Consider the following 23,048-nt stretch of genomic DNA (forward strand, 5'->3'; position numbering starts at 1 on the left):
CTGGTCTGGTGGCTTCGGTCTCCGATGCTCAGCCAGGGAAAGTCATTTCTGCCAATATATTGGACGATAGTGACCACGGATGCCAGCCTATCCGGATGGGGAGGAATTCTCGGTCAGTTATCCGTTCAGGGACTTTGGTCCCCGGAAGAATCCAGGTTACTGATAAATGTATTGGAACTGAGAGCGATCAGACTTTGTCTGATTCACTGGACCGAGCAGCACCAGGGCAGCCCGGTTCGGATCCAGTTGGACAACGCCACGGCCGTGGCTTATGTCAATCACCAGGGGGGCACCAAGAGTGTCCGAGCGGCCAAAGAAGTGGCTTGCATTCTTCGCTGGGCGGAACGATTTGTTCCAGCTATCTCTGCGGTGTTCATTCCGGGGGTGGAAAATTGGCAGGCAGATTATCTCAGCCGTCAGACTCCGGATCAGGGGGAATGGTCCCTCCATCCAGAAGTTTTCCACCAGTTGTGCCTACGTTGGGGCACCCTGGATGTGGATCTGTTGGCATCACGATTCAACAGAAAAGTACAGAGATTCGTGGCTCGCTCCCGCGATCCTCTAGCAGAGACCGCAGACGCACTGGTCACCCCGTGGGGGCAATACCAGCTAATGTATGCCTTCCCTCCTCTTGGGTTACTGCCAAGACTTCTTCGCAGGATAGAGGAGGAAGGAATTCCAGTAATCCTGGCAGCTCCGGACTGGCCTCGTCGAGCTTGATACGCCGACTTGGTCAGACTGGTGGCGGACGTCCCGTGGAGACTTTCTCTCAGGGAGGATCTACTGTCTCAGGGACCGATCTTCCATCCTGCTTTACGATCGCTGGTTTTAAACGGCCTGGTTATTGAGACCCAGGTGCTGAAGGACAAGGGATTGTCAGCTTCAGTTATTCCTACTCTAGTTAAAACAAGGAAAGCGACTTCCAGAAAGATTATCATCGTACATGGAAGTCTTATATTGTGTGGTGTGAATCCCTTGGGTTCCATCTACATCTTTATTCGGTAGCCCGAATATTGGCTTTTCTGCAACAGGGAGTTGAGCAGAAGCTGGCCTTGAGTGTTATCAAGGGTCTGGTTTCAGCATTTGCTATCTTCTTTCAGAAGCCTTTGGCTACTCATTCCTTGGTGCGGAATTTCATCCAGGGGGTGCGACACCTGGCTCCGCCAGTGCACGCGCCGTTACCATCCTGGGATCTTAATTTGGTGCTGTCGGTTCTTCAGACACCTCCCTTTGAAAATATCAGGGAGATTCCCTTGCTTACTTTATCCCAGAAGGTGGTCTTCTTGGTGGCTATCACTTCTGCACGCAGGGTGTCAGAACTGGCTGCATTATCCTGTTGTTCCCCAGATCTGGTGGTTCATAGGGATAAGGTTCTTCTTCATCCGAATCCATCCTTCCTTCCTAAGGTGGTTTCAAAGTTTCATTGAATGAGGACAGTGTATTGTCCTTCCTATGTCCTTGGCCCAATCATCCTCGAGAATTTGCATGGCATTCCTTGGATGTAGTTCGGGCGATCAGGATATTTTTGAATACTACGGATTCAATTTGTAAGACGGATTCACTGTTTGTGATCACGGATGGCCCTAAGAAGGGGTTGCCTGTTCTGCTGCGACCATCTTTAGATGGATCAGACAGATGGTGGTATTGGCTTATTTTATCTAAGGGTCGGGATCCCCCGTTCCCTGTTAAGGCGCATTCTACTCGGGCGCTTAGTTTCCTGGACCTTCCGCCATCAGGCGTCAGTGGTTCAGGTTTTCAAGGCGACTGTTTAGTCATCGGTTCATACCTTTACAATATTGTATAAGGTTTATGTGATGGCATTGTCAGATGCCTCTTCTGGCTGCAAGGTTCCTGCAGGCCACTGTTTGAGGAGACTGTTGGTCTACCTCGAGGATTTGTGGGGTAGGTCTCATCTGTTTACTCGATGAGTCCTTTGATACTTCTGGTTGGCTCCGGTTGGGCCTTCTAGATTGGATTTTGATTTCTGTCAATCCCACCCCTCATTTGTGGCACTGCTTCTGGATGTCCCAGTTCTTGTGAATCAAGAAGACTACGTCTGTCAATGAGCGACAGAGAAAATCGGATTTTTGTAAGATCTTACCGTAAAATCCTTTTCTCTTAAGCTCATTGACAGACGTAGTACCCGCCCCTCTATCATTGAGTTGGGTTGGGTTAAATTCTCTGTTGCTGCTTTGTGACAGAGCTGATGCCTTGTAGCAGAGAGAGGGAGGATATACCCTCAGGGACTGCCCCTAAGGTGGAGCCAGAACGTTTTTTTTTCTTTCTGCCTAGTCCTGCTCCTGCGGAGACAACATAACCCAGTTCTTGTGAATCAAGAAGACTACGTCTGTCAATGAGCTTAAGAGAAAAGGATTTTACGGTAAGATCTTACAAAAATCCGATTTTCCAAATACCATCAAATTGGTTCCCCCGTTGTGATGCTTTTACACTGGGCGTTGCATCCCACTCTGGTTCCCTTGGGGTCCTGTGTGATCGGGTGGTGGCTGCTCTAATCCCGGGAGCTGCGATGTATAATATGGAAGGCTTCTCCTCCCTTGCTGTCCCTACCCTTCCCCCATACATCGGCGTCATGCTGCACCTTCAGCGTGGTGCGCCGGTGTCATCACTGACGTCACCGCGCTGCTGCATGCTTTTACATCTGCGGGAGGGGGGGAAGTCTGCGGTCAGCGTTCTTCTCCTCCACAAGGTCACAGACGCCCAGGTCTCTGATTGATCCGTTCGTTACCCACTGCATGACGCTAGGGTCCCATTTTATGCTGCTGGTTTCCGATATCCATGGTAGGATTGGTAGCTGGGTCACTTTCTTCTCTTTTCTTCATCACTGGCATACCTTTTCTCTGCACCATCTTCATCCAACATGTCCAGCACAGGTTGACTTATTTTGATGCTGTTCTTCACTCTTCACATACTTTTTGGGTGTTTGGCGATGGTCTACCTTCTCATTCCTACCTATTATTCCCTTCATTATCATGGTTGCTAGATACTTGGTGCCAGGTACACTTTCCTTTTCATCTTCCTCCCCTCCCCCCCCCCTACTCTACCTTGGTTTTTGTCACTTATATCACTTTTGCACCAGCCCTTCCTATATCTAACATAATACCGCATTATCCTTATATATGTGATATTACAATTTTATACCTATACCCACATTACTTTATTTACAATTTATGACAGATTTGGAAGGTGCACTTTTCTATTCCACAATTCATGACCCTTCTGCTCCTGGGTCAGACATGTGCTACTACCACCGCACAGAAGTCCATCCCCCCATTTCAGCCTCATCGGCCTGTGAGTATTGGGCACTCCATCGTGTCCCCACTTCTTTACTGAACCTTTTTTTTCATGAATTTTCTATTTTTTTTACTCCAATATTATGTTTCCTTTGTAGACATACGTTGAATGCATTTACTCTTGAAGAAGCGAGCGCATAGCTCGCGAAACGCGTCAGCTCAGGATACATTATTCTCAATTGTCATGGAATTATATGATGTTAATAAGATTATCCTTGAAACCAAGTTGTATTATTACGATGTATACTTTTATGTGATATACTATCATACTTCATTCAGTTGGAGAGTTCATGTGTATACTATTGCATGATGTCATTTTTTACTCCCATTTATTTTTATCTACTGCAATAAAAGCCTACTCTTTTTTTATCCATCTACTCTTGTTTTTTATTTCCAGTCCCATGGGCCAATCTTTCTTGTCTCTTCACATTTATATGGCCATGCTGTGTATGTCAGATAGTCCCGACCACTGCATTATTTCAACGGTGTTGTGTGTTACACTCCTGATCACTGCAATTTATATTCCTTTTAATTAAAGTGAAATTATATTCCCACTAGCCGCGCATTACCAAAAACAAACGTATTAAAATATAAATCAGTGTCATAAACCTATAACTATGTATAAATGAAAAAAGTCCAAAAAAGTGCACTGCAATAAATCAATGAATTAGTGCCAAAAAAAGTCCACAGTGTAATCAGGGAATTAAGTGATCTTTGGTGTTAAAATCCCATGCTGAGTAATGGGTCAACGCAAAATCCACCACTGTTGTGAATCCACACCCTTCAGCTAGGCAACTTCACCCCATACTAATGCCCACCATCTTCATGGTTAGGGCCCAATGCGCATAATAAATCAATATAGCAAAATCAAGGAATCCTCCTCGGACTGCTCCTGCGTGTCACCTCTTCCTCTCTCAGATGTATATGTAAGGAGAAAAAGAGTCCACTAGTGCAATACAGTTTGACCTTTTATTAATTAAAATCAAGCCCAATATAATTGCACTCACATAGGATAAAACAATATTGGCGCATATAGTTACCTAGAGGGTCAGAGGTATTCCTTAAATCCTTACTACCTCCACGGTGGCGCAACAGACCTTCGTAAAATACCTCCACTCACCTGATCACTATCTTCCGGTATGCCATGTAGCCGCGCCCTGACACGTGTTTCGTCACATCCGACTTTGTCAAAGTTTATATTCCTTGTTGCTCATTACATATTTTTAGCATTGGGTCTATTGCTTTACGAGATGCTGACTGCAAAGTACTTCCAAAAATATTGAAAACTTTTTAGGATCAGAAAGTGTTCTTTTCAGTTTGAAGAAAAGCTTATTTAACCACTTCAGCTCCGGAAGATTTACCCCCTTAATGAGTTAATTTAACTGACAATTGTGCGGTCATGCAACACCGTACCCAAATAAAATGTGTCCTTTTTTCCCACAAATAGAGCTTTCTTTTGGTGGTTTTTATTTTTTTGTGATATAAACAGAAATACTGACCGACAATTTTGCAAAAAAAATATTTTTTACTTTCTGCTTTTAAACACATTACAAAGAAAAATGTAAAAAATCGAATTTCTTCATCCGTTTAGGCCAAAATGTATTTTCTGCTACATGTTTTTAGTAAAACAAAAATTCCAATAAGCATATATTGATTGGTTTGCGCAAAAGTTAGAGAGTCTACAAACTATGGGTTATATTTATGGAATTTTAATTTATTTTTTACTAGTAATGGCAGCGATGAACGATTTATAGTGTGGCTGCAATATTTTGGTGGACAAATCAGATAATAGGATCCCTAACTGACACTTTTTTTGGGAACCAGTGGCACCAATACAGTGATCAGTGCTAAAGATATGCACTGTCACTGTACTAATGACACTAGCTGGGAAGGAGTTAACATCTAGGGCGATCAAGGGGTTGAATGTGTGGCCAACATGTGGTACTATGTGCTGTTTTTACTAAGCAATGTGCTTCGCAGGAAGACAAAAACAGCACATCGCTGCTGTCAGAAGAGAGCCCTGCACAAGGCTCTCTCTTCGGTAATGTATGGAGCTGATCGTTGGGTGCTGGTGAACAATTGGTTGGTGCTGCAGCCAATCGCAGCACAGCCGGGGAGGCGGGGGCACGCTCTCTCCCCTGGCACATGGTACATGATCTGGCGCAGGGCGGCCGCTCTTTCGCAGTATATCTGTGGTGGTAAAGCGAATAATGGAAGATTTTAATTTAGTGCTCCTTTACACTTTAACTTAACAACTTGCCGCCCGTCATATAGCAAAATGACGGCGGCAAAGTGGTTGCACTATCTTGACTGAGGGTCATATGATGTCCAGCAGGATAGACCACTCTGCACACCCCCGGGGGGCACGCAGAGCGGCGATCGGTGGTGCGGTGTGTCACTCCGACACACCGCATCTCCAATCCTGGTAAAGAGCCTATGACTTGGGCTCTTTACCATGTGACCAGCTGTGTCCAATCACAGCTGGTGACGTAGTAAATAGGAAGTGCTGTCGATCGGCTTTTCTCAGCTCGCGCCTGGCAGGCGCAGATGAGGAGAGACGATCAGCGGCTCTCCTGTGGAGGGGGGTCTGTGCTGGTAATCGGAGCATTTATTACCAGTGCAGACCTTTGGGGGATGCCACTAGAAGCCACCAGGTATTGCCCACCCATGGCCCCATGGCCACCAGGGATGCCCACCCATGCCACCAGGGATGCCAATCAGTGCTCAGGGAGCCTGCCAGTGCCCTCCTTTCTGCCCATCATTGCCATCTATCAGTGCCATCCACCAGTGCCCATCATTGCCACCTATCAGTGCCGCCTATCAGTGCCCATCAGTGCTACATATCAGTGCCAGATGCCTATCAGTGCCCATCAGTGCTGCGTATTAGTTCCTCCTCATCAGTGCCTGTCAGTGCGGCCTCATCAGTGCAGGAAAAAACATATTTATTTACAACATTTTATAACCTAAACAAAAACTTTTTTTTTCAAACTTTTCAGTCTATTTTTATTTGTTTAGCAAAAAAGAAAAAACCTAACGGTAATCAAATACCACCAAAAGAAAGCTCTATTTGTGGGGGAAAAAATGACATAAATTTGGTTTAGGTACAGTGTTGCATGACTGCGCAATTGTCATTCAAATTGAAACAGCTCTAAAAGCTGAAAATTGGCCTGGGCAGGAAGGGGGTGAAAGTGCCCTGTATTTAAGTGGTTAAACACACACATTAAAGAGCCTATCACTTCCACATGCTTTTTTGACTTTTTTAATGCTTCTGCAATGCTTCAGCGGTGCTTTTTTGAAGCTTTAATGAAGCTTGGCAGATGCCCTGTAAGTGTGTTGATATCTCCCTTCAACAAAGCGAAGTGTAGCCTTGTCGCACGGCTAGTATTGTTCAGACTGTTGTTTGGTATTAAAGTTTTGCAAAGAAAGTGACCTTTTAATTATGGGCGATGTAGTTCCGGGATGAGCCAGGACCATAGACTGCTATGCGAAAGGACTCTTCTCCCAGGGAGCGATGTGACTCGTGGAGCCTGCTGGGAGTGTCTTTATAAAGGGGGGCGGGATCAACTTTCACTCTCTTGCCTTGAGGACAGCGTGCTGTGAAGAAGGGGAAGAGCTGCTGCGGATCGCAGAGGAGTAGGCCGGAGGCCTAGTAGTGGACATCGGAGCTGAGATGAGCGGTGTGTGTTGAAGAATCTCGGTAGTGTGACCGAGCGGAAGGACGCCTGACAGGCCGAAAGAGAGTCGCTGAGCAGAGCGGGGCCTGGTTGCAGCGCGGAGTGGAGCTCCCGGTATTGGGTGAGAGACATCCAGCATCTGCATTTATCACATACCTAGACTGAGTCAGGGCAGAACTGCCGAACTGTTTGAGTAGCAGGCCATACTGAGTTCTAAAATCTCCACTGGACACTGCAGTTATACATAGTGTGTGGTGAGCGAACAAGGCCTTAAGCCCTTTTACAGTACCAGGTTGTTTGCCTAATGGAAAGCATCGAGATCGGTTTCTCATTCATCTTTGTGGATTACAATTACTAACTACCTTGGGGATTACAGTTATTGATCACCTTTACTTGGATTACAATTACTTTCCTTGGATTTCCTGAGGATCTCTTGCCGGTGAAGACTAGTGAGGCCTCACTTTCCAGGAGACTTTTGCAATCTAGTGTAAAGGGGGCCCCCGTTAGTACACAGAGTGCCCTCTGATATTTAGTTAGTACTGTTTATTCTACAGTTTGTCTCTAAGTACTGTTAACCTTAATTTGTGGTCACTCTCCATCTACTTAAAAATCCAGTGTGTTTATATTATTACAGAATACAATCCTCTAGCATATATATGTATGTATATACATTATATATGTGTGGCTTGTATTCCAGATCCTGAGTGCTAAACCCTACTCAAGTTATTGGTTGGGGACTGAGGATCTACATTACTATTGACATTCTTGCATTATGATTGATTCTGTTGGTACATTCTTTAACTTCAAATCAAAGAGCAGTAAATTTGATCTTTTATTGCAATCTCTTGTGGTCTTGATTATTTAACATGACCAAACCAATAGTGTCAGTTGGGTTGGAGCAGGCTCAGGGCAACCAAAGTGAAGAGGATATACCTGCATTAAGCCACTCCCGTGGGAGCAGGGCTACAGAAGATAAAGCTGAATTAAAGTCCCTCAAAAGCTGCAGGTGCTTCAAGCAAGCTTTGTCATAGACTTCTATTTAGGCTTGAAACATCAATAAAGCAACATGGGGTATTCGTTTTGGCATCAACAGGACAGTAAAGGTAACCATTTTATTTAGTGACAGGAGGTTTGACTGGCATTCAGAGAGCTTTAAAAAAAAGCGTGTCCAAAGCCATGTTTTGAAGCAAGTGTAAACAATTCCTAAGAATGATGATTTGTGCTAAGGTTTATGTTTGTTAGACTAGCCCAGTAATTAATATATGTGTACAAGTTGGCTCAGATTCTATTTAGTGGACTCTATTCAGACAAACCAGCCCTTAATTTATCAAATGCTAAATGTGCTCCAAATTGGAGAGACTCAGTTACTCAATAATAGTTTGGGCCTGATTATATGTGAGCACTGCGACTTCCACATTTGCAAATGTGTGCAACAAAACCCTCTGTTTTAATGTGAATTGTTATAGGGTCAATTTGGTTTGTTTGTAGGCTAGCTGGTAAGGAAATTTTTGTTTTCAGATTTTATTTTACCCATTCCTCTTAAGCCACTTCCATTATTTGGTGCTAGTTCTACATGCCTACCACTCGCTGTGGCACGCTGATTTTTTTTTTTTATGTTCCCCTGGGTGCCCTAGGTCTTTCACAACCCTAGCAACTCCCATGCACCATAGTGATATGATTTATATAAGTTTTCCTAGCTTATAAGCAAAGACACAGTGGTTTGAGGCACAAGTCTGTATAGAGTAAACCTTGCAGCTCCCAACATCTAGTTAAAAGTACTTGCAGGCTGCTGTGACTCAGGGCAGTCAGTACTCCCATAATTGAAAGAATGATATGAAAAGAACAGTTGCTTGTGTTTGAAAGGGAAAGTGGTCTGGATAAGCTTGTGGCATTGGCATGGGATAGAGTGTCTGACTGACTGGCCTGTTATCAGTGTGTGACTGAGTCTTATATGGGTCTTTGGTTTCTTTGCAGCCGTTGAAATACTGTACCTAATTTCCCCTTTGACTTGATGTTTCCTGCCCTGACACCTTGTTAAGAGTTATCAATGCTGTCCCTGACACATGCTGGGAGTTATTACCAGCCCCTGACACTGGGGCTCTCAATGCTGGTCCCAGTGAAGCCTATTTTACTTCCACAATCTCTTGAGTGTACCTTCAGGCCCTGTTTAATTTATACAAAGGGGGAAGGGTCTATACAAAGGCACAATATGAACTATAGCCTGGGAAGAAACACTCAATTTTTGACACACCTACTTTTGAAGGTGCAAAAAGTGGGTGGCACCATGTGTGCATTGCATCAGCTCGCCCATTCGTGCTTCCAGCATCCGCATAGCACTCTCCAGAAATTTGGTCTGGAGCTACTATACCTCCCAAAGTGCATTTGGCAGTGGCAGGCCTTCATGGTATGTTAGAAAAATGCTTCACTTTCTTCTAGGGCACGCTGCACATGCCAGAAAGTCTCTTGTTAAAAATGCTACTTTTGGATTCTAGGAATTATAATAAAATTTAAATTTTTTGTTTTTTAGATTAAAAAATCTGAACATGTCTGAGGAAAATTCTATAATAGAATTTCTCTGAGATCGGAGCCTTCCAGAAGAAACTTAGCAAGTCCTGCAAAATGAAAAGGTTATTTTTGTATTTTTTTTTAGCTGAACAATAATACTAAAATCTCTACATCTACAGACATCCATGATCTAAGACTAAACTATCTAGCCCTGTAAAGAAGAAATCGCTATACATACATTTTGTGAAGCTGATCTGGTCCAGTCCCCCTTTGAGCTGTCAACGGCAGTATCTCTGTGGAGGCGGGTGCAGAGGAGGCAGCCAACAACAGAAGCCCCATAGTAACTCTATGGGTGACATCACTTTTTTGAGCCCTTGTTGGCTGTGTCCTCTGCAGAGCTTCCACCGTTGGAGACCAGACCACATTGGCTTAAAAAAAGGTATGTATAGCGATTTCTTCTTTACAGGGCTAGATAGGTTAGTCTTAGATCGTGGATGCCTGTAGATGTAGAGATTTCAGTGTTAAGCTGGACTTCCCCTTTAATGTCTATTGGTTTTCTGAGCTATTGCTAAATGTTGGATAGAAGTTTGCCACAATCGATGCAGTTATTACCATTTTTAAGGGCTGGGAATAAATTTTGTAGGTTATCCTCCCCTTTTTTGGACAAGTATGCCTGCTGTATGTACACTATGTGTTTTCTTGCAGCACAGACTTTTAGAAATATTTGTTAAACTAGCTGTCAGTAATTGTCATTTAAAAGTGAAAGAGTGTTTGCTTGTTAAAAAAACAAGCTTGTGTAATCTTTTCCACCATAGATTTTTTTCTCAGTTGCACAGAGAGAGATAAATGATAGCCAAATTATACTTCTAGTTTTATATGTAAGTGGATATAACTTTATATTTTTATTTTTTATTTATTTGCTAAATATATTCTCTCATTTCAGATTGACAGAGATATTATACTTCTTATGGAGGACCATTCACTTTCAAAGTATATTCCATCATATGGAGACAGAATAGCCCTGTTCAATGTCTGTAGGTGCTTAGAGCCACTGTCAAATTGCAAAATGGGCCTTTTTGAAAAATTGCAGGACAAAATGAAACTTCGAAAAACTCAACCTGAAAAAAGTAAAGACCATGAAGACGCAGAGATTGAGCAGAAAAAGAGTTTGTCTGGAACTCAGATGATGGAAATAGGATGGATTAATGAAGTGAGGCCGGAAAGATTGAAATACTGCATGAAGCAAAAAAACTTTTTTTTTCTGTCGCTCATTGACAGACGTAGTCTTCTTGATTCACAAGAACTGGGTTATGTTGTCTCCGCAGGAGCAGGACTAGGCAGAAAGAAAAAACGTTCTGGCTCCACCTTAGGGGCAGTCCCTGAGGGTATATCCTCCCTCTCTCTGCTACAAGGCATCAGTTTTTTTCTGTCTAGTCAGGAGTAAGGACCTAAGTTCCTTGCTGGGATCTTTTGGGTCCTGGCAAGATTTTTTCTTAGAAAAAATATTTTTTTTTAGGCAGTTTTCTCCAGTGTTTTTTTCCTGTAAGATCTTCAAGCAAATACGCCGGACTGGGCGACACTAGTGGTCACCCCAGCCGGCCTACGAGCGCGCGCAGACCATTGCATTGCGCTTGGTCGGCCGCGACACATTCAAGTAAGTATGCGGGGCCGGGCGACGGGCTGGATGTTGAGATCCAGTGGTCACCCCGGTTTCTGCCTACGAGCGCGTGCAGACCAGAGCTCCGCGCTGGGTCGGCCGCGACGGAGTCCCATTGGAGGGACTGACCTTGCGAGTTAAAAGTCTCGCTTGGACGCCAGGAACCAGAGAGTCGAGGCGTCCGGAGTGGTCCACAACCCCCCACCCCGGTGGAGAGGGTATTGTGAAGAGAGGGTGCCTGTCGGTTTGGTATGGTGAGTAAACGTTCCCTTTTTTCCTCGTTATGAGGCAGTATGAATTATGGGCCCCTCCATACATGGTCAGTATATATCTGACACCAAAAGTCCCCCTTGTAAATACAGTATGTGTTTGGTGGGAAGTGGACTTGGTTTGAGAGCTAACACTCTACCCAGCAGACTGTAGTATTACAGCAGACATAGGAGGTATAATCCTACCTTAATTGTAGTGTACCTCCTGCAGATCGATAAACCGCCACTTAGCAGAGATGCAGGTGGATGTGCTGGGAAAAACGATTTCGGCGGTCCGCCGCCATTTTGCCGTAGACCAGGTGCATGTATGTCCTCAGGTCACGCCGGCCGCCATGTTTTTGGAGTCTATTGTCTCCTGTATGGGGGCGGCCATGTTTGATGAGCCCAGCTACCTCGTGGAGAGCTGGGAACGCCGGAAAGGCGTACACAGGGGGCGGAGCCACGTCCTTCTACCCGGGAAAACGAACACAGCTCTTTCCAGTCTGTAAAAGACAGACGCTGACTGCAGTTGGTTGGAAACTTCTCTGCATCAGGTGGTGAGCCTTGGGGGTCCCTCTCTCTCTCTCTTGGGGATCGAGAAGCAGGTACTCTGAGGGGCGCTATTGCGCTAGGGGGAGACACATAAAAAAAAAAGGTATTTTTTTTTATTTTAAAAAAAAAAAAAAGTTTTTTGTTTTTTCTGGCAGAGGTGTCCTGAATTAACATGGACCCTGCCACTCATGTATCTCCACCGGATCCCCTCGAGGTGTCTGCAGGATCCTCCAGCACCCCGCTTACGATTGAATCATTGTCAGCTATTATGGAAACTTTTGTGTCCCGGGTGGAAGTGGCTTGTCAGGGACAGGGCGCAAGAAAGCGACCCCCGCCTAACCCCTTATTATCTGAAACTTTGGATTCAGACTCTGAGCCTATTTCTGCAGTTGCAGGTACTTCATCTGGGATTGGTGTCTCGGGTACTGTCTCTTCAGACAGTGAGGAGGATGTTTCGGCATCAGCCATAGCCCGAGAGGAAGCGTTGGTAAACGCACTCATTATATCTGTTCAAGAAACCTTAAGATTACAGGGTATTCCGTCGGAAATAGCTGAAACTGAAATCCCTTTTGGGACTAAAAAACGCATGAAAGTGGCGAAGGTTTTTCCATTGCCCAAATGTTTTGGCAATCCAATCAAAGAAGAATGGAGTCTGCCAAAACGCACCTCTGCTATTTCTAAACGCATTAACAGGCGTTATCTGTTTGAGGAAACCCTCATTAAGAAATGGACAGAACCACCTGTGGTGGATTCACCAATTGCTAGATTGAATAAAGCCACGGTTATTCCTTTAGAAGACGCTCCGTCTTTTAAAGATCCAGTGGATCGCAAGATAGAAGCTATGTCTCGCACCATGTTTTCCTTGATTGGATCAGCTTTCAGACCAATAATTGCTATTGGTCTGGTTTCGCAGACTGTAACTGAATGGACCAAGTGGTTACGCCGGGACTTAGAAGAGGTCCCTCAGGCGGTATCAGATTTGTTGGAACAAATGATACAGGGGTTACAGTTTGTGTGTGATGCGGCGTTAGACTCCACTCCATTATTGGCGCGAGCATCAGTTTCAGCAGTGGTTCTCAGGCGTACACTGTGGCTAAAAGGTTGGTTAGCCGACCAAGGTTCCAAAAAAGCATTGGCTAATATCCCCTTTTCAGGAGAGCGTCTATTTGGAGCCAACTTAGATGAGATCATTAAGGATCTCACGGGTGGGAAGAGCACCTTTTTACCGCAAAATGTTAAGGGTAAAGGAACTCGTCAAAGACGAGGGCCTTCTTTTTCTGCTCACAAAAAGTTTTTTCGTCCCGCGGGTCAAAAAATTAAGTCCTCCAAAGCTCCTTCAGGAGGCTTCAGGGGACGTTGGTCGGGCAAGCAAAAGCCCGCCCCCTCCAGACCTGAAGATAAATCGTCCAAAGCCTGAAGGTGCGCCCCCACCCATAATTGGGGTGGGGGGACGTCTTCGCCGGTTCCCGGATCCATGGCTTTCCAGAATCCCGGACAAGTGGGTTTGCGAAGTCATAAGGTCAGGGTACAAGATCGAGTTTTGATCTCTCCCACCGGCGCGATTCTTCCCTTCCAATATCCGACTATCCCCGGATCGTTTAGAAGATCTGCGGAGAGCAGTCACGGATTTACTACAACAAGGAGTGGTAGTCCACGTTCCTTGGACAGAACGTTTTCAAGGGTTTTATTCAAACCTATTTACAATACCCAGGAAAGAGGGCAAAGTGCGTCCAATTCTGGACTTAAGGGCACTCAATTCCTTTCTCAACATAAGGAAATTCAAGATGGAATCCATTCGCACAGTAGCAGCCTTCCTGCATCCAGGGGATGTCCTAGCGTCCATAGACATCAAGGACGCCTATCTTCACATTCCCATTTTCGCAGGACATCAGCGGTTTCTACGCTTTTCCGTAGAAGAGAACCACTATCAGTTTGTGGCGTTACCTTTCGGTCTCGCCACGGCTCCTCGGGTCTTCACGAAGGTGTTGGCCCCAATGTTGGCACTACTGCGCCAAAGAGGCATATCGATTCTAGGTTACCTAGACGATCTCCTGCTTCATGCAGAGTCTCCTCAGACTCTGCTACAAAACATAGAAATTACTATAATTTCTTTACAGGAATTCGGGTGGCTGGTGAATCAGCAAAAGTCATTTCTGGTTCCCACCCAGAGGCTCGAATATCTGGGTCTAATTCTAGACACAGTCAGGTCAAGAGTTTTCCTTCCGGTAGGGAAACTCCGGAAGATTCAATCAGCAGTCCAGTTGTTACTATCCAACAGCTGGTCTTCTCTTCGAACTTGCATGAGGGTTCTGGGATTGATGGTGGCTTCCTTCGAAGCAGTCCCATTTGCCCAGTCCCATACCCGAATTCTTCAGCAAGAGATTCTTCTCAGATGGAATCGGAATCCGGAATCCCTGGACAATCGGATCTGATTGAGCAAACAGACCAGAGAGTCTCTGGTCTGGTGGCTTCGGTCTCCGATGCTCAGCCAGGGAAAGTCATTTCTGCCAATATATTGGACGATAGTGACCACGGATGCCAGTCTATCCGGATGGGGAGGAATTCTCGGTCAGTTATCTGTCCAGGGACTTTGGTCCCCGGAAGAATCCAGGTTGCCGATAAATGTATTGGAACTGAGAGCGATCAAACTTTGTCTGATTCACTGGACCGAGCAGCTCCAGGGCAGCCCGGTTCGGATCCAGTCGGACAACGCCACGGCCGTGGCTTATGTCAATCACCAGGGGGGCACCAAGAGTGTCCGAGCGGCCAAAGAAGTGGCTTGCATTCTTCGCTGGGCGGAACGATTTGTTCCAGCTATCTCTGCGGTATTCATTCCGGGGGTGGAGAATTGGCAGGCAGATTATCTCAGCCGTCAGACTCTGGATCAGGGGGAATGGTCCCTCCATCCAGAAGTTTTCCACCAGTTGTGCCTACGGTGGGGCACCCCGGATGTGGATCTGTTGGCATCACGATTCAACAGGAAAGTACAGAGATTCGTGGCTCGCTCCCGCGATCCTCTAGCAGAGACCGCAGATGCACTGATCGCCCCGTGGGGGCAATACCAGCTAATGTATGCCTTTCCTCCTCTCGGGTTACTGCAAAGACTTCTTCGCAGGATAGAGGAGGAAGGAATTCCAGTAATCCTGGTAGCTCCGGACTGGCCTCGCCGAGCTTGGTACGCCGACGTGGTCAGACTGGTGGCGGACGTCCCGTGGAGACTTCCTCTCAGGGAGGACCTACTGTCTCAGGGACCGATCTTCCATCCTGCTTTACGATCGCTGGCTTTAACGGCCTGGCTATTGAGACCCAGGTGCTGAAGGACAAGGGATTGTCAGCTTCAGTTATTCCTACTCTAGTTAAAGCAAGGAAAGCGACTTCCAGAAAGATTTATCATCGTACATGGAAGTCCTACATTGCATGGTGTGAACCTCTGGGGTTCCGTCCACGGTCTTATTCGGTTAGCCGAATATTAGCTTTTCTGCAACAAGGGGTTGAGCAGAAACTGGCCTTGAGCACTATCAAGGGTCAGGTCTCAGCATTAGCTATCTTCTTTCAGAAGCCTTTAGCTACTCATTCCTTGGTGCGGAATTTCATCCAGGGGGTGCGACATCTTGCACCACCAGTGCGCGCGCCGTTACCACCCTGGGATCTTAATTTAGTATTGTCGGTTCTTCAGAAACCTCCCTTTGAAGATATTAGGGAGATTCCTCTACCTACGTTGTCCCAGAAGGTGGCCTTCTTGGTGGCTATTACTTCTGCACGCAGGGTGTCAGAACTGGCCGCTTTATCTTGTCGTTCCCCATATCTGGTGGTTCATAGAGATAAGGTGGTTCTTCGTCCGAACCCATCCTTCCTACCAAAAGTGGTTTCAGAATTTCATCTGAATGAAGAAATTGTATTACCTTCCCTGTGTCCTAAGCCCAGTCATCCTCGGGAGTTTGCTTTACACTCCTTGGATGTGGTCCGGGCGATCAGGGTATACTTGAAAACGACAGACTCGTTTCGCAAGACGGATTCACTTTTTGTGATCCCGGATGGACCCAAAAAGGGGTTGCCTGCATCTGCCGCGACTATTTCCAAATGGATCAGACAGACGGTGGTACGGTAAGATCGGTAAGATCTTACAAAAATCCGATTTTTTCCCTGATGGAATTTTAGCAAGAGGAAAATAATCCCTTTTTATATTAGAGGTCTGCGACTTCCAGCAAAATCCTATTTCTGATGACCTTACAATAGGCAAAATGTATGAGCTTGTGAAACTTTCTGTACTGCGTTTTTAACCTGAACACCTTGTTGTTAAAGCTGATCCTGAAGGAGACCCTACCTATGTTCCTACATTAACCACATCAGTTCATGTTGGGGAAACTCAAAGTGACCATTATTCCACAAATAGCACACCAGTTTTGATTGAAAATACACTGACGAAACAATCTGATATTGCTCCGCAAGCTTCTGACTTTAGAGAACTGACAAATAGTGATGAAGATATTCAATTTGGTCCACTAAGGATCTCTCAAGAAGATTTAGAAAGCACCCTTCTATGGTTATCTCCAAGTCTTACTGAAAATGAAGAGGAATACACTGTGACTATTCACTATGCTAACTGTCTAACAGACATGATCACTGCTTTTAGCAATCCCAAAATTCTAAAGCAAAACATACATATAAAATGTCTGTTTCCAGATGGCTCAGAAGAACCTGGAAGTGGGTCAGGTGTCATGAGAGATACATTGTGTCATTTTTGGGAGGAGTTTAATGAGCAGCGTACTTTAGGGAACAGTTGTAAAGTCCCATTCATAAGGCACGACTATACATATGGCACCTGGAAGGCAATTGCCAGAACCTACCTCAAAGGTTACAATGATTGTGTGTACCTTCCTATTAAACTTGCGCTTCCATTCATGCAGGAAGTCTTATTTGGAAGTATTTATGCAGATATTATTGAACATTTCTTTGTATGTCAACTACTCAGAATAAGCAATTCTCGCAACAGCTCTGAACACATTTTCAGAAGCTGATGAAGCAGAACTTCTGGATGTTCTTGATAATTATGGATGCCGACGTAAAATAACATCAACCAGTTACAGAGCTACACTGTTTGAGATGGCACATAAAGAATTAATCCAAAAACCAATGTTTGTCATTGATTCCTGGAAAGAGATATTACAGGAAATGCAGTTTCTTACAGCTGACATGTTATCACAACAATACACAGAACTCCAGCCAACATGTCAAAAAGTTCTGAAGCAGTTAGAATTCCCTGTTACCATGTCACCAAAAGAAAATGAGGTATCCAAATATTTTAAAAAAATACATTAGAGAACTTACAATTTGTGTAAGATTCTGAGGTACTGCACTGGCAGTGATTTAAACATGCCTGGGATCATCTATGTGCAATTTGAAGAAATGTATATTTTTTCCAGAAGACCTATTGCCTGTACATGTGGTAGGGTCCTGCATCTTTCTGAAAATTACCCCGACTTTCAAGCACAATTTAATGGCATACTGGATTGCAATATTTGGGTAATGGAAATTGTATGAATGTTTCCATTATGTGTTTTTGATTGCATACATCTTATTTCTGAAGGTTTTCTTTTGTTTGGGGAGACAACTAGTTTATTTTAAATGCCTAGCTACTTTAGTATAGTTTGGCACAATGTAAATATTTTCAGAATTATTGGGGTGATCAAATTAAAAGAAAAATTTAATTTTGGCATAGTCATATATAGATATTCTGTTTTATATAGAAATTTTGAGCAGTGACATCCATTTTGTTAAAGGTTGTTAAAACTTCAAATCTCTATCCTGCCCCCCCCCCGCTGCAGCTTTTCAATGCGGTGGGCGACACCGTCTCTTTCCGAGAGGAGGCTTTGAGCGCGCATATTTCGGTGATCCCCAAGGAGGGCAAGGACCCCTCGGCCTGCGGGAGTTATCGCCCGATTTCTATGCTTAACGCGGACCTGAAGTTCTTCACTAAACTACTGGCCCTTCGCATACAAACTCACCTACCTGCCCTGGTGCATTTGGACCAAGTGGGGTTTGTCCCCACATGTGAGGCTAGGGACAATACGATCAGGGTGGTCAACTTAGTACATCAGGCGCGTCGCTCCCGTGTCCCCACTGTCTTTTTGAGCACGGACGCAGAAAAGGCGTTCGACCGGGTCAACTGGTCCTATATGTTTACGGCTCTCCGTAGAATTGGCCTGGGCGACCGGATGCTCTCCTGGATTCAAGGGGTGTACACTAACCCCAGCGCTAAGGTGAAGGTGAACAGGGTTCTTTCGGACCCTATTAGCATCTCCAACGGCACGCGGCAGGGCTGCCCCCTGTCGCCATTGCTCTTCGCGCTCTCATTGGAGCCATTCTTAACTAAGGTCCGGGCGAGCTCCGATATTTCGGGCCTCACGGTGGGGACTTCGGTGCACAAGGTGTCTGCGTACGCAGATGACCTCCTGTTTTCCCTGACCCAACCTCTGATCTCCCTACCATGCCTTCTGAAGGAATTTGAACTCTTCGGTGCTGTCTCAAATCTGAAAATAAATTTCTCTAAGTCGGAGGTCATGGGGGTCGCACTGACTCAGCCGGTGCGGAATACCCTGACCCAGGACTTCCCATTTAAATGGGCCGCGGGGGGACTCCGGTACCTGGGCACCTGGATCTCCCCCAACCCGGCAGATCTGTTCCGCCTTAACTTTCCTCCACTCTTGGTGAATATCCGCGCGCTCCTCGCACGATGGACCACGGGGCTCCATTCGTGGTTCGGGAGGTGCAACATCATCAAAATGACGATACTCCCTAAATTGTTGTACTTGATGCAAGCACTCCCGATATCTATCCCGACGATCTTCTTTCGGAGAGTCGACTCCGCCTTTACTCAATTCGTGTGGGCGGGCCGGACGCCACGCCTGGCTCGACGCTTCCTGGTCTTGCCCAAACGGCATGGCGGGGTGGCTTTACCTGACGTCAAGCGATACTACCAGTCTGTAATGCTGACACGATGGATCAACTGGGCTCGGCATGCAGACTTGAAACAATGGGTCACTCTGGAGGCCTCTTTGTTTAACGTGTCGTTGCCTGGAGCACCTTTGATTCCACGGGACCTACCAATGGAGGCCCGACAGCATCCCTTGATTGGGCCGACAGTTAGGGCGTGCTCCTCCATCGTGTTAGGTAAAGGACTGGCGGACGCAAAGGGGCCACTGTACCCGATTTTGGGGAACCCACGCTTCACCCCGGGCTGTGAGAGAGACAGGTTTGGTGAGTTGGTTCAGGGTGGCATCTTTCAGGCTTCCCATTTTATTCAGAATAATCAATGGCCTTCACTTTCTCAGCTCACCACGCCGGAAGGCAGGTACCGCCTGTCTAGGTGGCAGGCTCTACAATTACTCCATTTTCTTCGGGAACTGGGTCCAGCGTCGATCTTCCAGAGGGACGTGCTACCTTTTGAGGTCACAGGGGCACATGCCCCATGCACTCTCCCAGCTGTATTCGCTCCTGTCCCAACCCCCGGAGGACTTCGTCCTGCCAGGGATTCTCAAGTGGGAACGGGAACTTGATCGGAGTTTTACGGAACCACAACGGCGCACCATTGTCCGATTCGCACTGAAGTCCTCCATTTGCACAAGTATCCAAGAGTCCAACTACAAAATCCTCACCCATTGGTATTACTCTCCTGATAAACTCAGCCGCGTCTTTCCAGGCACCTCGGACAGATGCTGGCGGTGCCATTTGGATAAGGGTACCATCTCCCACATCTTTTGGAGTTGCCCTAAGTTGGGCGAATTCTGGTCCGAGGTCCGCCGTATTACACAACGGATGACGGAAAGAGTCATCCCGGAAGACCCAGCGTTCTTCCTATTGCATCGTTCGGGCATGGCCCCGAAGCGATATAAGCGCTCTGTGCTGCGTCATCTTTTGGACGCGGCGAAATCATGCATTAATTTATGCTGGAAAAGCTCGACCCCTCCTACGATCGCCCTCTGGCTACAGAGGGTGAAATGGATTAACGAGTTGGAGGACCTGGTACTGACGGCGAGTGGACGGAGGGAGCAATATACTAAGACGTGGGCCTGTTGGAATGAGTTCATACTCTCGGATGAGGGCCGACTATTGGGTGTGCCTCCCCCAGCAGTAGGGGTCTGACTGGACTATTGAGTCGCCCGTACGGGACCCCTCCCTACCCTTAGTCCCTTTCTGCCCTGTCTAACCTCCCTTCACCCCGCTCTTTCCCTGTGTCTACCCTCCCCCCCCCTTTTTTTGTTTCACCTGGCTCCCCACTCTCTATCATTCCTTGTGCTCTACTTCTACCTACACTTCTTGTTTCCTTTAGCCCTTTCCTGATCCCCCCTTATTTCCTAGTCCTTGTTTCTTGGCACCCTCCCCCTGCTATCGAGAAAATACCATGGAATGCATGACCCCGGGACGTGCACGTTGTCCTAACTGGCCGTCATAGGCCAGTGTTATGGGCCATCCCTGCTTGCACTACACCTTGCTGACTTCCAGAACGCACGATCCTCGGTCATGATATTGCGAATATGTGGAGCTTATAACCCTTTGGTTCTGATGGTTCAACCTTCCCTATGGGACTATGTCTATTACACTTTCTAGTGACCATCTCAACCGATATGTCATATTTTGTTTGTTTACCTATTTGCTTACGCACTTTGTATTCTGTATTTGTATTTGCTTTCTATGCAAAACCAAAATAAAGAATTTGAAAAAAAAAAAACTTCAAATCTCCTTCTAAGAAAAGTGTTAATTCAGGAGATTCTTAAAAAGTTTCAACAGACATGCTGTGTTGACCTAAGGTAATAAATAAATAGTCTGTTGACTTTCTTTAGATAAAGTCTAGCTGACGCTATACCAAGATAATCTTGTTTGTGTGGATAAACCCTAGTCAAGTATTCTGTGTTTAGACCCATTTAAAAATAAGATTTAAAGCGGAGTTCCGGCCACAAAATCGATTTTGGGCCATCCGCTTGCCATAGATCACCTGAAACAGAAATGGATAGTTAGGATTTTTTTTTTTTTACTTACCTTGTAATTGCAGAAAGAAAATACTCACCTCTCTTCCACTTCCTCCCTCGGCCGCACGGCATGCGTCGTCACTTCCGCTTTGCAATGATTCCTGGGAGCTGAACATCATCGCTCCCAGGAATCAATGCGCCTGCACCGACCCAGACGTCAGTCTGTTGCTAAACAGCTTCTGGGCATGCCCAGAAGCTGTGCAGGGATGACGCTACAGACCCGGAAGTGATGGCGGGGCCGGCGCAGTGCATCGTGGGACCGAAGAGGACGCGGAAGAGGATCGCGCTGGCTTCAAGCTGCCCACACCTGAGATGGCAGCGCTGGAGAAGAAATTTTAAAAGTAAGTATTTCTTCTAAAAGGTAAGTGCGAACCGGGACAGATCAGAGGCTAGCCATTGTGGAATGTACTAGCCCTGACTGTCCCGGGGGTATGTTCATTGAAATGTTTTATTTGTGGCCGGAACTCTGCTTTAAAGATATATTATAATCCTATGTAAAAGGATATTAACAATAAAATATATATATGAATAACATGCATAGATATGTAGGAAAACGTTATATATTAAAGTTGTTTCATTCTTGCTAAATTCTAGCTTTAACTGATTTTGATGACTCATCACTGCATGTTTAGTAAGGCTTCAGTAAATAAGCTCTTGTAAGTGGTAAAGTATCATAAAACTTTTTCTGACCTTGCCAGGTGTCTAGTCTAGAAGGTCTGGGATTAAAGGCTCTTTGTCAATATAAGGTTCAAAGTTTATTTGTTATATTGCTATGTACTAAATCTAAAGAGCAACACAATACTGCCATCTTTGACTGACTGCTACTAATTGAAGTCTTAGGTTAAAAAGTAATTTCCAAAATATATATATATATATATATATATATATATATATATATATATATATATATATATATATATATATATATATATATTAATAATATATTATGGTGTTACCAGATTTAATCCTTTCTTAGATACATGATGGATATTATTAGATGGATATGTGTATTATGAGAGTATGGACAAGTTTTTATGATGATTACTCTTAAATATAAAGAAATCATCATTTAATTTTAGTATACTGGTTAGAGGTGTTGACCAATGACATCACCAGTTAATGAATAAGATGTCCCAACCAATGGGGATGAAGTTACTCCCTCTGGGTTTAACTTATGGTAATTTTAATAGTCCTTTGTTCAATACCATATAAAAAGGAGAACCCAGATGTAACACATTACATTACACATACAACACACACGCTACTACAGCCATGCATATACTCATCTATACATACTCCATTTTGCTCCATCATGTATCTGAAACTTGGAAGGACGCCAAATGAAACTCCTCCCTAACTGGCCACCATTTTGGGAAGGCAGCCATCTTAAGGACTCTGGTAACGACCATTCTAAGCTAGCAGCCATTTTAAATATGGTAAATATACCTTGCTGTTATTTGATATTATTTACTATCATTAATTTCCTTCCTTACATGTTTTACATTTCATGCTAAAGGGTAATGAGATTACAATCCCAGCCGTATGAACCATGTAGATTTTTCTTTAAAAACTGATTTTTGTTTTTATAAATTTTTATTAATATCAGATTTAGCGCATATTGGCGTATTAGTCTCACGTTTTGCATGGCCTATTCTCGCTTCATCTGCAGTGGAGTGACTATCGGCTGCGCATTGCGCAGACAATTGTGGTCTGATTATATAGAACATTCATTTATGGTTTATACTACACCTGGAGAAAATGAAATCTTGCTTTATTTTTACTCTCATTAGTGAGCTACACATCACATTGCATTTATTGTTTGAAGTTTGTATTTTATGTAAAGTTATCTTTTTGTGTCATCTCAAGTCTGATCATTTATAGTGAATACATGTCTTGTGAATAAATATTCTTATATATTCCCTACAGTAGACTTTTTTCACTAAGATTGGTATATGCCGGGCATCAATAAATGGCGGCCCGTGGTCCGTTTCTGGGCCGAGCTGCTGCTCCATCCGGACCGCCGCGATCAGCTGCTGGATTTCTTCCCTGTCTCTGCTGCTGTCATTAGCAGAGCA

General features: G+C 45.0%; 1 pseudogene across 1 annotated transcript; it reads left to right on the forward strand.

Annotated features, from left to right (window-relative positions):
• The first annotated feature begins 10,556 nt into the window (after positions 1 to 10,556).
• Positions 10,557 to 17,488, forward strand: LOC309559850 (annotated as a pseudogene). The gene is made up of 2 exons: positions 10,557 to 10,656; positions 16,250 to 17,488. The product of its transcript is annotated as an uncharacterized misc_RNA (transcript).
• The last annotated feature ends 5,560 nt before the right edge of the window (positions 17,489 to 23,048 follow it).

Source organism: Pelophylax lessonae (assembly GCF_965119305.1).
Source record: "Pelophylax lessonae genome assembly, chromosome: 7".
NCBI classification, from domain to species: domain Eukaryota; kingdom Metazoa; phylum Chordata; class Amphibia; order Anura; family Ranidae; genus Pelophylax; species Pelophylax lessonae.